General features: G+C 42.1%; 1 non-coding gene across 1 annotated transcript; it reads left to right on the forward strand.

Annotated features, from left to right (window-relative positions):
- Positions 1 to 267: 267 nt before the first annotated feature.
- On the forward strand, positions 268 to 459 carry LOC145352050 (U2 spliceosomal RNA). The gene has a single exon (XR_013888504.1). It is a non-coding gene; the product is annotated as a U2 spliceosomal RNA (small nuclear RNA).
- Positions 460 to 17,470: the final 17,011 nt, after the last annotated feature.

Genomic DNA, 17,470 nt, shown 5'->3' on the forward strand with positions numbered 1-17,470 from the left:
CCCCGATCAGCCACAAACCATGCTGGCTTGAAACTAAATTGTTGTTTCTTCACTGTCACTGGTTCAAAAACCTGAAACCAAACAGCACGCAGGAAGTTGCTTCACCACAGACCTCTCTAGTGGTTCAAGATGGTAGTGGTTTCCCCAATACCGTCTCAAAGGTCAACTAATGCTGACTTTGCTGGTCATAGTCTGTGACTGAATTCTTGAAAAAACAGAAATCACAGGTGTTAGGATATGAGATCAGAAACACCAACTAGTTCCTATTTCGCTTCTCGGCCTTTTGGCTAAGATCAAGTGTAGCATCAACATGCTGCACTTGGTTGAAGTCATTACGTTACATTTCAGCTTCATTTGAAGCAATTTTTTAAAGCGGCAACTGGGCCTTTGGGCTAAGATGCAAATTAGATCAAGCCTTGGAGGTGGAGCTATACCTACTCCAATCAGCTTAGATCATTTAAGTCAAGCCCAAGACAGGTGGTGAGAGCCCTATCTTGTCAGCTTGGATCGGGAATGTCCCAACTTGTTGGACTCTGAATTGGCTTTAATTTGACTTGATTGGATTGGAATAAAGTTTAAAAAAAACTATTTTCTATTTGGGCATTAATGTAAGGATATAATGTTTCACTCCAGGCATAAACTGGAAATCTTTTATTAAATTAAACTTTATTTAACAACATAATTTAGGTACAACAAATGAATTAGCTTAACATTTACCAATTAAACAATTATTGAACATGACAAGATACAGTTCTTAACTGCCAGCCTATCTCTATTAGTTCCAATTCAAACAATTTCCTCTAATAGACTGAAAAAACCTCTTCAACATCAGTTAGCAAACATCACAGGCTTTCATGCTTGTTCTTGTTAATAGTCCTGAAGTTTTTCAACACTTCTGAAGAAAGAAAGAGACAAAAAAACACCTCTTGCTTTTTTCAGGATCTGGCAGAAAACTGACTGTTTTAAAATAACAGAGAAATTGTGTATATTCCCTGCAAGCTTATCTCCTCCCATTAGCATATGAGTCTGACTCTTGTCAATCAACATAATCAAAACCTTACTCTGAAACCCCAGGGAAAACCTAACTAAACACAAATGCATTAACTCTGTTTAGACACACATGTCATTAGCTAAAATCAGTCAATATCCTGCATTCTCAACATTTGAGTTGACTGTTGCCCAGACAAATTGGCAGCGTGTAAAAAAGAGCTGAATTTTCAAACATAGCCCTTGAAAGAAACATGATAAAATATACTTGTAATAAAGGCACAGTATTATCACAAAGGTCATTGGAAAAAGAACCAAAAGTGCGGTGGATAGAATAGTTTTAACTCAGTGAATTATGATGATCTGGAATACGCTGCCTGAAAGGATAGTAGAAACAGAGTCTAGAATAATTATATGAAGAAAATCAGATAAATATTTGAAATGGAAAAATAATGCCAGTTCTAAGAACAGCCACACTTTGAAAAAAGGTTTTCTTCCATCCTTTCTTCCTCCAATTATCTGCATGCAAACTAGGATGTTCTACTTAATTTCTGTGCCACAGATTACGAATGAATCATTTCCATCTGCAGCATCTCGAATCTGAATGAATATGAAAGAAGACACTAGATAGCTTCACTTTTTCATTGTTTTAAAGATTTATCCTAAAACTTTTTAATTAAGTTATAACATTAAAACTAACATGTAAACTTATCTACTTACATCTACTGAGGGCTGCAGATCAGATTGTTCATCATGAGTAGGGCCTTTGATGCAAGTACAATTAAATAGTGAAGTTAACATTTAGGAAAGAAAATTATCAAAATGTTGCTGTAAAAATATAGCATTTTAATTACCTGGTCTCCTCTATCGAAAAATAACAGAAGCATAATGAATTTCTTCAATGTTTGTCTTGGAGTTTGGAAAATGTTACTGAAGGCAGTTCCACTTCGATCATCATTAGCTATTGAGAGGAGTTGAATGAATTTGGGAGTTATTTTACAGTTTGAGAAATTCAGCAAGTTATTTTGTTTGTCAGTATCAGTTTTGGTTCATGTTGCTAGGATTGGTAAATAAAACTTTTTTCAGCGCATTTTGTTCCTTTGTACTTTTCCTGTGATGGGCCTATCTCACAGGGAACCAGAAAGGATTTGCACAGAATTTGTCCCACTGCTGTCCCTTGTTAAGACGGAATAAATATGAGCGCTATTCTTTGTGCCCTTGACATATGATCCACTCAGGAACATAGGCACATCAGAATCTGCTATAGTCACTGTCAGAGTCCCTATGGAGCAAACCCTTGGAACACACAGGCAAGGATTCAGGTACCAGAACAGTATAGCTCAAGAAAACTATCCTGCAGGTTACTGGTTGCTTAATGTTGCATATATTTGCACTATTGGGCCACTTTGCCATTCAGCATAATGAGGGAGAGGATATTAACAACATAATGAATGGCAAGAAAGTCAGAAGGTCCAACAGAATCCAGCAACTTGTGTTGTTGGGCAGAGAGCTTCAGCTAAACAACCTGATTGTCAAATTTATGCCCAGTATATATTCCTGTCCTTCCACCTAGAATCAAAGAGCATATCCCGATGTGGCAATATTGATGTTCAGATTAACTAACTTTGGAAACTTGCCAGCCACTGCAGGAACGCTCTCTGTGCACTGATAACATTATGGTGTTATTGGCTAATCGAAGGATTGATTTCCTTGACTGGCTAATTGAAGGATTGACCACTGCAGGAACACTCTCTATGTGCTGATAACATTATGGGTTACTGGCTAATTGAAGGATTGACTTCTTACCAGGGTTCAAGTACTTATAATGCCTGGATACAAAGCTCCTTTACTTACCTCACTGCTACCACGTTTTGGCTTTAAGATGGGAGAATGGATGCTGTCATGGGTTTATTCGCTCATAGAGTATTTGTCAGCATGGTGCAGAATGTCACAGCTCTGCCTTTGCCTGGACTGTTTGCTGTCTGCAACCAAAATGTATAATGGCTCAGACAATCAAAGAACAAACATGTTATTATGAAAGATTAAGTCACAACTTTCTCTGCCCATGAATACATCCCAGAATCGGTGAGAGGGTAGATTCTGGAAGGTCAATAATCCAAGTTTAACCATTATTCATTCTCTACCCTATCTATCCAACACAGAGCAAATGCTTAAGCAATAGCCTAAATAACTATAGCATAATTATTACAGCTTTTTCTGGAAAAGGTGGTGGGGTTGGAGGGTGGGGGGGTGAGATTTAAACTGCTGGGTCCAGTGAACTGACCAAACACTTGATAGCTGACATTTCGGAAACTGCCTGATAGGAAATCCCATACGTTCAGCGATTGCTTACACATTAAATTCATCTCTCTCTCTCAAATTCTCAATCTCCCAAGTCAGTATCTCTGTTCTCCGCAGCAAAACTGGCATGTGACCTGATCCTTACGTGAGTTTTTGCCTCAGCATTGCACGGCACCTCCACCTCTTCTGCTTGGCAAATGTTCCAGCACAGTCGTTTAAAAATGCCTAAGTCATGTGCACTCATCAGAGTAACAGCAGACGATGGTGCGTTATGCTTAATGTGTCCATCGTGATTCTGTCTGGTATTAGTGCTTGATTCACCTACCAAAAGCTATTTCCCTTACCTGGTGCATTGATCTTTGCAAAGTGATTTGTTATTAATGCAATAACGCACTGATGTCTCTTTTTTTTACATCCACAGGCAATTCGGTCTTCCTTGTTGGCTAACAAGGGGCATGCACGCGGTGGGTCGTGTGAGGGCTGCTCTTGGATGTTGCTTTGAGAGTTGCCTAGTGCTTCACGTCGTTCGTGTACGCTTAAACTGGACCAATTGACAGGCAACACGACAGCTCAGTGACTATCACTGTTTGCTGTGCGGTTACAGGGACCCGGGTCGGATCTCCGGCTTGGGTCAGTGTCTGTGGGAGTTTGCACATTCTCCCCGTGCTTGCGTGGGTTTTCTCCGGGTGCTCCGGTTTCCTCCCACACCCCAAAAACATGCTTTTAGGCTGATCGGTATTAGTAAATTGTCCCTAAATTGGATCTCCCTTAATCTGGCGCACATATAATTCCCTAAATTTGCACCCCTGTATTGTGGAGTTCACTAGATGTAGACAAAAGTCATAGATAGAAGAAGGATTGGAATAAGGCACTCACTGAGTGTTAAAGTGGGCGGTGTGGGCTTGTAGGGCCGAAGGGCCTGTTTCCTTTGCTGTATTGTTCTTTGTTCTTAGAAGAAGCAGACAAATGAGAGAAATGAGAATGTAATTCAGATACGCGTACTTATTCTGCTCTGAAAAAAATCATACCATTGATTGTTTAGATACAAAATATTTTTTAAAAATTTGAATATTATGAAATAATTTCTCAATACCAAACTCAACTTAATTGGTACAAACTATTTCCACTATCTGCTTGCAGTATAGTATTGGGTCAGTTAGCTCAATTGGCTGGATGGCTGGCTCATGATGCAGACTAACACCAATCAAGGTGGGTTTAATTCCCATGTTAGCTGAGGTTATTCATGAAATCTTGCCTTTGTAACCTTGTCCATTGTCTAAAGTGTGGTGATCCTCATGTTAAATTGCTGCCAGTCAGCTCCCCTCCACAAAGGGGAGAGGAGCCTAGGGTCATCTGGAACTATGCCAACTTCACCTTTAGACTATTGGTAAAAATCTTCGGGTTTTCCATCAACCAGCTTATTACAAAAAGAATAAAGATAATTTATTAATTTCACAGAAAGAGAAAGCATCAAAAATTATAGTTTTGTTTAAAATAGGTCAACAAAAAAGTCTCAATTCCCATCAGAAAACAACAGAAGTTGCAAATTGACTTATGAATTTTTATCTGGTTCCTGGCTAACTTCTGCCCCCCTATTCCTGAAAGTTAAATTTAATAACGTTCCACAAGCACAGTCTACACGATGATTCCTGACTCACATGTTTATTGTTCATGTTTAAGCCTCAAAGCAACAAGCTTCTTGCCCTTGGAGAGCTATCGTTCCCTGACATTCAACTGTGCACATCCGAATAGGTGATGACTAGCAATCAGAGCAATCAGACAGAATGCTTTAGGCAACTCTAACTCACTTGCTAATTACAGTGGCCTTGTGTTCATGACCTCAGCTTAGGTGCAACATCAGGGACCAGAAATCAAGCCCAGTGCTTTACTTGTCTGCATGGTATAACAGTACACTCTGGATAAATTCAAGGAGCCATCAATAAATTAACAGCTAAAACCTTCCAAAGACGAAGTATCAATTTACTGGCGTGATTACCCTGCACCTGCAGGGGGGTGGGAATCTGGAACTCAATGCCTGAAAGGGTGGTACAGGTAGGAACTCTCATAACATTTAAGAAATATTTTGATGAGCACTTGAAATGCATGCAAGGCAAAGAACCAGGTGCTGGATAATGGGATTAGAATAGATGGCCAGCACAAACATGATGGGTCAAAGGTCCCCCTGCTGTGCTTTCAAACTCTATGACCATGAATTATGGATAGATGAATCTTTTGCAATTTGGCTGAGTCATGTTTTCAACAGCCTCTTATTGCCAGGGTGGTGTTCTAGCTCCCTCTTCTGGTCAGCCAATTTCCCTCAGTCTCACATTCAGGCTCATTTATTTATCTAAGCAATATTTATCTCTTATTGTGAGAATTTTGTGCTGTGAGTTCAACATCCCAGTGGAGTGCCACAAAGATCAGTGTTGAGGCCTCAGCTATGTAAAGGTGAAGTCGACATAGTCCAGGGTGACCACAGGCTCCTCTCTCCTTTGAGAGGGAAAGCTGACTCGTGCTGACTTAACCTGATGATCACCACACCTCAGGTAAGGGGCAAGGTTGAGAAGGCAGGGCCTTCATGAATAACTTCAACTGGTACGGGAATCGAACCTGTGCTGTTGATGTCACTCTGCAATCGATGACTATCTCCTTCGTTTTACTGACATTGAGGGAGAGATTATTATCATTGCGCCATTTCAGCAGACTGTCTATCTCTTTCCTGTATTCTGTCTACAGTGGTCACCAGCAAACTTGAAAGTGTCTGGGAGTGGAATTTGGCCACAGACTGAGTCAAGTTGAGTGAGTGAGCAAATATGTGGCAGATGCAGTATAACATGGATAAATGTGAAGATATCCACTTCAGACAGAGAAACAGAATGGCTGAGTATTACTTAAATTGTGATAGATTGGGAAATATTGACATACAAAGAGACCTGTGTGTCCAAGTACACCAGTGCTGAAAACAACCATACACATACAGCAAGCAGTTAAGAAGGCAAATGGTAGGTTAACCTTCAATACAAGAGGACTTGAGTACAGGAACAAGCATGTATTACTGCAGTTGTACAGGGCCTTAGTGAGACCACACTTGGAGTATTGTGTGCAGTTTTTATCTCTTTATCGAAAAAATGATATACTTGGCATTGGGGGAGTACAGTGAAGGTTCATTAAACTGAATCCTGGGATGACAGGGTTTGTGAATGAGGAGAGATTGACAAGTCAAATCACATCTTCTTGCCACTGTCTCTCCCCCCCTCCATCATCACCCCACAAACATTTACGATTGTCAAGCTACCAATTTCAATATCCTGGAGGTCACCATTGACTAGAAACCTAACTGAACCATGTACATAAATACTATGGCTTCAAAGGCAGATCAGAGACTGGGAATTCTGATGACAAATTACTCACCTCCTGACTCCTCAAAATCTATCCAGCAGCAAAAGGCACATGTCAGTCATGTGATGCAATACTTGCTCTCCATTTGCTTGGATGAGTGCAGCTCCAAAAACACTCAAGAATTGACACCATCCAGGACAAAGCAGTCATCCCCCAGAACATCCAGACTCTCCACCAGCAGCAGACAGTGGCAGCAGTATGTACCATCAATAAATGCATCGCAACAATTCACCAAAGCTGTGACAGCAGCTTCCAGGCCCATGACCTCTAGGCCAAGGTAAACATGGGAAAACTACCACCTGCAGGTTCTCCTGCAAGTTCACACACTACCCTGAGGTGGAACTGAATTGCCACTGGGATGTAATCCTGAAAAATTTCTCCACAACAACGCTTTGGGAATACCTTTATCATGTTACTCCACGTTCAGGATGAGAGCTCGCCACCTTCTCAAGGCAATGAGCACTGGGCAATCATTTCTGGCCTTGACAGTGATGACCACCTCCCATCAATGTTTTTATATAAACCTTCCTGTTGTATATTTTGGGAGTTACTGGACAGACACTCAGACAAGACCGGAAACTCCCGCTCGAGATCAAAGGACATTTCTGTTGCTGGATCCTTGCCCATTCCGATTCCGTGGCGGGCGAGGTGGTAGAATTCCGGCTATGTGCATGGCATAGCCCTTTTCAAATGTCATTAGGGTGTCCACAGGCTGCCGTCAGTTGGGGACCTGAAGCCCGTACTGTGAACATCTAAAAACAAAACTACACTGCTGTTCCTACTGAAACCTTTGTGGACCTCCAGCTGCGGCCTCACCAGTACCCTGTACAGTTGTTTATTCTGCCAGTCTCCCACCAGAATTACTTCAGGAAAGTGAGGGAACCAATGAATAATTTCATCCCTCATGCCTTGAAATTCTTGGACATACCTTGTATACTTATCAATTCAACTGTCACCAGTTCCATCGTGTGCATAGTACATTGATAGGTTCCTGCATCTTCAAACTTTGCTGGAGAAACCTGTAGAGGAAAGCTCATCCCGTCAAAATTGCAGGCTGACTCGATTCTGAATCTCAAATTTATTTGTATTCCTTTTATCCTTCTTGTCTGTGGATGATATAAGCCTAATCATTTCTGTTGTCTGATAGTCATTTCTCCAATATCACATGGACAGATTGCACTTGGACTTAGGTTTACAGTTCAGGTCAATCAAATTATGGTCAAAGATTGGCCAGTAACTTATATACTTCTTACCTATTTCAGCTGAAATAAAGAGATAGATAAGGAATTGTAGAAACATGGAAAGTGAGGGCAATAACCTTCAGTTGTCATTACCATTTAAACAATAGTACTGTTTTAATAATGTCTCAAAAATTCATAGTTAGGAGGGATGGAGCATCTAGTAAAGTAACCAATACAATTTAGAAGGAACAAGCGCATGTTACAAAAGAGGAAAGTGTTATAAAACAGAGGTGGAAACCCCCTCTGAGAACTAACACTGAAACACCCAAAGAGGAGTACCTCACATTATAATCTGTAAAAAATGTGTGTGAAGTAGTGTGACGTGCTGTTCAGCAACTCCTAATGGTTAAATATAAAATAAATCTCTGACGACTCATTCTAAAATCAACACATAACAATTTATTAATCTAACTAATAGCGAACAAATTAACAAAACTATTAAAAACCTGAATAAATCCCTTCTGACTATTAACTATTCCCAAATAAAACAAGGTTTTAATGGTATGCTTTTCAAATAAATGCAATTCTCACTCATTAACCAGAATAGAATTTAGTTACTCTCTAAATTATAACCAGGTTTTGTGTCTTCTGGAATATTCTGGACCTTCTCTGTTGATTCTTCTGCTGGAACTTCTTTCTTCTTTTGTACATTTGCTATCTAGATAGTGTTTTCTCTAAGACGTAGATGAAGCTATGAAAGCTAATGATTATCTCTCTTTCGAGAGCTGAGAGTTGATAGCTCTGGCAGGTGGTAGTTGCTCTCTTCTCTTTGTTCCACTGCTCCCTCCTTTCATATCCATGATGATATATCAATATTTCCCACAATAAGATTGGTTCTAGGTTGTCAAAACCATTACATTTAAATTTAATAGGTTTGTGGTATCTAAGTGCCTAATTCTAATTCATTGGTTAAATTCAAAAGCCTGTTGTCTTGGTAAACTGTTGCTTAGCCTTTTGATACTAATGCTTCAGTTTGGGCTCTCTGTGTACTTGCATTTTTTAAACTTCTAAGCACAGAAAAAGCACCACCTTTTAACTTCCCACCTCCCAATCTACTATTACTCTACCCAACTTTGCAACAAGAGGGAACCAGTCCATTGATCACTGTCTAGTGTAAAGATTCCGCACCATTAAAAGATGGCATTAATTTCAAGGTCATTACATGACATGACACAAATTAATCCATGAAATGCAGAATCTCATAAGGCCCCCACAGGTGAGCAACAAATCAAACTTTTCCCCGAAAATTTCTAACACTTAGAGCAAGAGTTAGGATTGCAGAAGGCATGCGTTATAGACAGTTATAGAACAATAGAAATGATACAGCATAGAAGGGGACCATTCAGCTCATCTGTTCCATGCTGTCCATATGAAGGAAAGCATTGTTGACATGCATAATAATAGTGCACACAAAGGCTCTGCATCTCATTTACCTTTTTGTTCTTGTTGTTCTGATCTGACGTATTAATCAACCTCATCTTCAAACATGGGACCTGATCCAAAATGACTATTACACATGAGCGCTTGAACTAACTCCAAAATCAGAACAAAACACAAGCACTACCATCAGCACCAAAAAAAACACGATAAATAACATCACCAGCTCCAACTGCAAGACCAACATCACCACCAACACTATTATGAGCACAGCAACAACCAAAAGCACCAAGACCAGAAATAACATTGTTACAGAATGTCATTTTGAGTACAGAGTGATCTTATAAGCCTTTTCTCCTCAGTAGTTGTTTTACTGGCATCTGTTGAGGGTTCTGAGCACGTGTGGGTAGTGGGGGTCTTTTCAATCTGCAAGGGAGAGTTCTGCCAGCAAGACCCAGTGCTTGTGTTATAATTATTACTGTTCTGCTAAATGATTTTTAAACTTTGTTATTTATTTATATAAACAAGTTCCTTTATATGGGGGAATAAGAATGATACTGAATGAATATTCACGAAGGAGAGGGGCTTGATGTCTGGTACAGTCTTCAAGGGAGCTGTAGACCAATGGAAGGAACTATCGATTGCAAGGGAAGAAGCGTTAGGGCTTTTAGGTAGCATTAAAACTGATAAATCTCCAGGGCCTGATGGCATTTATCCTAGGCTGCTTAGGGAGGTGAGAGATGAAATTGCTGGGCCTCTGATGCAAATCTTTGTCTCTTCTTTGGACACAGGTAAGGTCCCAGAGGACTGGAGGATAGCGAACGTGGTACCGTTGTTTAAAAAGGGTAGGAGGGATAACCCGGGTAACTATAGGCCGGTGAGTTTGACGTCAGTGGTAGGCAAGTTGATGGAGAGGATTCTTAGGGATAGGATGTATGAGCACTTAGAGCGTTGCGATCCGATTAAGGATACGCAGCATGGTTTTGTAAAGGGGAAGTCTTGTCTTACGAATCTGGTAGAATTTTTTGAGGAGGTGACAAAAACGGTCGACGAAGGACGAGCCATTGATGTCATCTATATGGATTTCAGTACAGCGTTTGACAAAGTCCCTCATGGTAGGTTGGTAGAAAAGATTAAGGCTCATGGGATACAGGGCCACGTATCTAGATGGGTTGAGAACTGGCTTGCTAAGAGGAGACAGAGAGTAGTAGTGGAGGGGTCCTTTTCTAGCTGGAGGTCTGTCACTAGTGGTGTGCCGCAGGGCTCATAAGAACATAAGAAATAGGAGTAGGAGTAGGCCATCTAGCCCTTTGAGCCTGCCCTGCCATTCAATAAGATCATGGCTGATCTGTCGTGGCTCAGTTCCACTTTCCCGCCTTCTCCCCATAACCCTTAATCCCCTTGCCTATCAAAAACCTATCTACCCGCGTCTTAAATATATTTAGCGAGGCAGCCTCCACCACTTCAACGGGCAGAGAATTCCAGAGATTCACCACCCTTTGAGTGAAGAAGTTCCTCCTCAACTCCGTTCTAAACCGCCCCCCCCCTTATCTTGAGGCTGTGCCCTCTAGTCCTACTGTCCTTTCTGAGCGGGAAGAGTCTCTCCACCTCTATCCTATCCATCCCATTCATCATCTTATATGTCTCAATGAGATCTTCCCTCATTCTTCTAAACTCTAACGAGTACAAGCCTAGTTTATTCAGCCTCTCCTCATAGCTCAACCCCCTCAACTCCGGAATCAGCCTAGTAAACCTCCTCTGCACTCCCTCCAAGGCCAAAATATCCTTGCGTAAGTACGGCGCCCAAAACTGCACACAGTACTCCAGCTGCGGCCTCACCAATGCCCTATACAGCCGCAGCAAGACCTCCCTACTTTTATATTCAATCCCCCTCGCTATGAAGGCCAGCATTCCATTCGCCTTCCTGACCACCTGCTGCACCTGCAGGCTGGGTTTTTGCGACTCATGCACAAGGACCCTGAGGTCCCTCTGCACCGTTGCATGCTGCAGTTTTTCACAAGAACATAAGAAATAGGAGTAGGAGTAGGCCATCTAGCCCTTCGAGCCTGCCCCGCCATTCAATAAGATCATGGCTGATCTGTCGTGGCTCAGTTCCACATTCCCGCCCTCTCCCCATAACCCTTAATCCCCTCTCTTATCAAAAACCCATCAACCCATGTCTTAAAAATATTTAGCAAGGTAGCCTCCACCACTTCAACGGGCAGAGAATTCCAGAGATTCACCACCCTTTGAGTGAAGAAGTTCCTCCTCAACTCCGTTCTAAACCGCCCCCCCTTTATCTTGAGGCTGTGCCCCCTAGTCCTACTGTCCTTTCTGAGCAGGAAGAGTCTCTCCACCTCTATCCTATCCATCCCATTCATCATCTTATACATCTCAATGAGATCTCCCCTCATTCTTCTAAACTCTAACGAGTACAAGCCTAGTTTATTCAGCCTCTCCTCATAGCTCAACCCCCTCAACTCCGGCATCAGCCTAGTAAACCTCCTCTGCACTCCCTCCAAGGCCAAAATATCCTTGCATAAGTACGGCGCCCAAAACTGCACACAGTACTCCAGCTGCGGCCTCACCAATGCCCTATACAGCTGCAGCAAGACCTCCCTACTTTTATATTCAATCCCCCTTGCTGTGAAGGCCAGCATCCCATTCGCCTTCCTGACCACCTGCTGCACCTGCAAGCTGGATTTTTGCGACTCATGCACAAGGACCAATCAAGGACCCCGAGGTCCCTTTTGCCATGTAAGTAATAGTCCTTCCCACCATTATTCCTACCAAAGTGGACAACTTCACACTTGCCAACATTAAATTCCATTTGCCAGTTCCTGGCCCATTCGCCAGCCTATCTAGATCCTTCTGCAGACTTTCCACACCCTCCGCACAATTTGCCATTCCACCAATCTTGGTACTGGGACCTCAGTACTGGGACCTCTTCTCTTTGTAGTATATATAAATGACTTGGAAGAGGGGGTAAGTGGTGTGATCAGCAAATTTGCAGATGACACTAAGAAGGCTGGATTGGCGGGCAGTGAAGAGCAGTGTCTGGCAATATAGCGGGATATTGATAGGCTAGTATACTGGGCAGATGTATGGCAAATGGAGTTTAATCCGGATAAATGTGAGGTGATGCATTTCGGCCGGAATAATGTAGGGGGGAGTTATATGATAAAGGGTAAGCCTATAAAGAGTATAGAAATGCAGCGAGACCTGGGGGTGCAAGTGCACAAGTCTTTGAAGGTGGCAGTACAAGCGGAGAAGGTTGTGAAGAAAGCCTATGGTATGTTAGCCTTTATAGGAAGGGGTATAGAATATAAGAGCTGGAGTCTAATGTTGCAGTTGTATAGAACGTTGGTTAGGCCGCATTTGGAGTACTGCGTCCAGTTCTGGTCGCCTTACTACCAGAAGGAGGCGGAGACTCTGGAGAGAATGCAGCGGAGGTTTACCAGGATGTTGCCTGGTATGGAAGGACTGGGTTATGAGGAAGAATTGAGCAAACTGGGGCTGTTTTCCCTTGAAAGACAGCGACTGAGGGGGGATCTAATAGAGGTATATAAGATCAAAGTGGAAGCACCTCCTGAAGATGTTGAACAGAAAGTTAAACAAACTTTGCCCACAGCAGCCAGGCCAACGTGGCATACCATTCCACAGGAAGGCCTGCATCCATTATTCTCTGGCCCCATGACCCTGGGGTGGGGGCAGGAAAGGTGGGTTATGTGGAATGGGGGAATTAAAGGAGACTTCAGCCTGCAGGTTTGCAAATGGAAGGCCACATCCTGAGATCTTAATCTAAATACTGCAAGGATTGTGACACAATAAGTGAGGGAACATTACAATAATTGACATAATATTTCTAATATGCACTTTCATGTATATAATCCTGGACTGATACGAAATAAAACTTTAATTTCTCTATGACTTTACATGCCTTGGCAGAAATCAAATTCCTGGAACTATTGCTTTGTTGCGGATTCACTCAAAGTTGGATGTGAACTAAATGACCGGAATTTTACCACCCCACCTGCCAGGAAAATTGGAGCAGGCGAGTGGCGGACAATGGGAAGGTCCATTGACCTCGGGTGGGATTTTACAGATACAGGATGAGCAAGGCCATAAAAACCTACCCAATATTGGAACGGTGATGTATACCTGCGGAGGTGATGACCTAGTAGTATTATCGATACCTAGTATTACCTTGTAGTATTCCCTAAATTTGCACCCCCTTTATTGTGGAGTCCACTAGAGGTAGACAAAGACATCGACGATTGACGAAAGACTTGAATAAGGCACTCACTGAGTGTTAAAATGGGCGGCGTGGGCTTGTAGGGCCCAAGGGCCTGTTTCCTGTGCTGTGCTGTTCTTTGTTCTTTGTTAGACTATTAATCTAGAAACTCAGCTAATGTTCTGGGGGACCTGGGTTTGAATCCCACCACGGCAGATGGCGGAATATGAGCTCAATAAAAAAAATCTGGCATTAATGATGATCATGAAACCATTACCGATGTAGGAAAAACCCATCTGGTTCACCAATGTCCTTTAGGGAAGGAAACCTGCCATCCTTACCTGGCCTGGCCTGTATGTGACTCCAGAGCCACAGCAATATGGTTGAGTCTCAACTGTCCGAGTAAACCATTCAGTTTCAAGGGCAACTAGGGATGGGCAATAAATGCTGGCCAGCCAACAATGTCCACGTCCTACAAATGAATAAAAGAAAAATATTAACAACTCTATTCTTTGCCTGGCCTTAAAAAAAATTCAAAATCAGAAATATATAACACAGATATAGAGTGTCTCCAAACATCTTAATAATTGTTAAGACTGTCAGTATTTGGGACAGTGGACATCTGAAAAGAATGGCTTATAGCAGGAAATGAGAAAAGGAAACGTATAGAAATGATTACTTTCACTTTCATAACAACGCAGATGTTATGCAGCATTCACAGTGCATTCACAATCACAGTGGGTTTTCTCTTTGCAAAATATGAAAAAGTTATTGCTGTAGAGTACAGACTAAAGGCTATCGTGTCCAGTTCTCATACCACATCCCACCCACCTTTGGTAGCAAATATTTCATACTGCTTCAACATTTTCTCCTTGGGTTCTGCCTGTTTGCAGATAAACAGGCCTGCCACTTCAAATGCAGCATTTTCAATTTCAAGACTGGGAGAGTCATTTATCTGGTGCCATTTAGTTCCAATGTTCTTCATATATTCATTCACTGCTCCACTCAAGGCCCCAGCCTTGTTTGTTGGCCTTCATTTTGACCAATGTCCTTGTTTTGGATTTCCCACAGTGGTGGTGCAGTGCGTTTACTTTAGGCTAGTAATCCAGAGACCCAGGCTAATGGTCTGGGGACCCGGGTTCGAAACCTATCAGGGAAGATGGTGAAATATGAATTCAATAAAAATCTGAAGACAATGAAAACGATGCGATTGTGGTAAAATCTCATCCGGTTCACTAACATCCTTTGAGGGAGGAAATCTGACACTCTTGTCTGGTCTGCTGTGCCCAACATGTAACTCCAGATGGACAGATTTGTGGTTGACTCTTAGCTACTCTCTAAAAAGGCCAAGCAAGTCCCTCAGTACAAGGGGACATCAGGGATGGGCAACAAATGTTGGATTAGCCAGTAACGCCCACACCCCATGAATGATTGACACACCAAAAGTGCTGATATCGGACCACTATCTGTGAGTATGGCTATATCAGGCTATTGTTTGATTAGTCTGTGAGACAGTTATCCCAATTTTGGCATATGACCTCAGGTGTTGGCAAGGAGGACTTTGCAGCTCTGCAGGGCCGGGTTTGCCATTGTTGTTTCTGGTGCTCAGGTTGATACTTGTTGTTTTCGGTTGAATCTAACTGAATGGCTTAATTGGCCTTTTCAAGGGGAATTTAAAATTTGTACACCGTTATACTTTTATTTCCATATCTTTTATTGAATTTAACTTCTCCCATTTGCCGTGCTGTGATTTTAACCTGGGTACCCACAGCATTACCCTGGTGTCTGGATTATTAGTCTAGTGACAATACAACAGTGTCACCACTTCCCTCATTTATAAATATTCACATTTGAAATGATTCAGCATTAATCCTAGATGTAACGGAAGTTCAATTGGTTCAGTCACTAACTACACATTGGTTACATTTACAGACAGTGAGATGTCTGGGAATTTCTCTCCCCACAGTTGCTGTCTGATTTGCAGACAGTTTCTAGCAATTGCAGAAAGAAAGAAACTGTCTTTGGAGAAGTGGGTTTTTGAAGTGAGTCATCAGTCTGAAAAAAAACCAAGATGAGACAGAGAATGGTGACCTCCAGAAGGAGTGGTTCTGGTCATGTATGAGAATATTTTCTACATAGTGCGCAAGTATTGCAGGTCAGTGGGATTTGGGTATGCTCCAATAAGGAACACAAAAGGTTAGCATGTAGACGCAGCAAGCAGTTAGGAAGGTAAATGGCATGTTGACCTTTAATACAAGAGGATTGGGATTCAGGGATTGTAGAATCCATAGAATCCCTACAGTGCAGAAAAAAAACCATTTGGCCCATTGAGCCTGAACTGACAACAATCCCACCCAGGCCCTACTCCGTAACCCCATGCATTTACCCCACTAATTCCCTGACACAAAGAGGCAATTTAGCATGGCCTAACCACTTAACCCACATATCTTTGGACTGTGGGAGGAAACCAGAGCATCCGGAGTAAACCCATGCAGACATGAGGACAATGTGCAAACTCCACACAGCCACCCAAGGCCAGAATCGAACGCAGGTCCCTAGTGCTGTAATGCAGCAGTGCTAACCACTAAGTCTTAATCAAAGCAGTGCAAGCCATTTTCTTTCAGAAAGAAACCTGGCTGCAACTGTACAAGATTTTGGTGAGGTCATACCTACTGTTTGCAGTTTTAACCTCCATATTTAAGAAAAGATATACTTGCCTTGGAGACAGTACAATGACTGTTTGCGAGGTTGGTCTCTGGAATGAAAGGGTACTCCTGTTGTGAGAACGTCCAAGGATTCACACTCCTATGAATGAAGAAATTTCTCCTCATCTCAGTCCTCAGTGGCCATTCCCTCATCCTGAGATTGTGCCACTATGTTCCAGATTTGCCAGCCAGTGAAAACAAACTCCTCTCAGTGTCTACCCTGTCAAGCCCCTTCAGAATCTTATATATTGCAGTGAGATCACCTTTAATTCTTCTAAATTCAAGAGAGTATGGGCCCAATTTACTCAGCCTCTCACATCAGCATGTTTTGGATGTTCATTTGTTGATTATATTTCAGGCTGGGACAGATAGATTTTTGGTTTCTCAGCAAATCAAGCAATATGAGGAGTGGCTAAAAAAAATCAGCTATGATCGTATTGAATCACAGGAACCGGGATGTATTGTTGCAAGTATACAGGGCCTTGGTGAGGCCACACCTAGAGCATTGTGTGCAATTTTGATCTCCTTTTCTGAGGAAGGATGTTCTTGTTCTTGAGGGAGTGCGGCAAAGGTTTACTAGGCTGATTCTGGGGATGGCGGGACTGATGTATGAGGAGAGATTGACTAGTTTAGGATTATTTTCGCTGGAATTCAGATGAATGAGGGGAGATCTCATACTTATAAAATTCTAACAGAACTAAGAGGGTAGATGCAGGAAGCATGTTCCTGATGGTGGGGGAGTCAGGACAAGGGGTCATAGTCTGAGGATTCAGGGTACATCATTTAGGATGAAGGTGAGGAGACATTTCTTCACCCAAAGAGTGGTGAGCCTGTGGAATTCATTACCACAAAACATTGAATGCATTCAAGAGGTGACTGGATATAGCACTTGGGGCAAATGGGATTAAAGGTTATTGGGAAAAAAAGCAGGATAAAGCTATTGAATTGGATGATCACCCATGATCGTAATGAATGGGCGAGTATACTCAACTGCCTCTGTGACCTGTTCCTGCTCCTAATTCGTATGCTTGTACGTTTGTATGGTCTGCACCTATTCCTATCCCTCGCTAACTTATGTTCTTACGAGAACTTAAGTCTATATGATAAAAGCAAAATACTGTGCGGATGCTGGAAATCTGAAATAAAAACAGAAAATGCGGAATTAACTCAGCATGGTCTGACAGTATCTGTGAAGAGAAAAACAGAGGGAAGGATTATAAGGATGA

Source organism: Carcharhinus amblyrhynchos, chromosome 13 (assembly GCF_965287045.1).
Source record: "Carcharhinus amblyrhynchos chromosome 13, sCarAmb.v2.hapA, whole genome shotgun sequence".
Taxonomy (NCBI): Eukaryota; Metazoa; Chordata; class Chondrichthyes; order Carcharhiniformes; family Carcharhinidae; genus Carcharhinus; species Carcharhinus amblyrhynchos.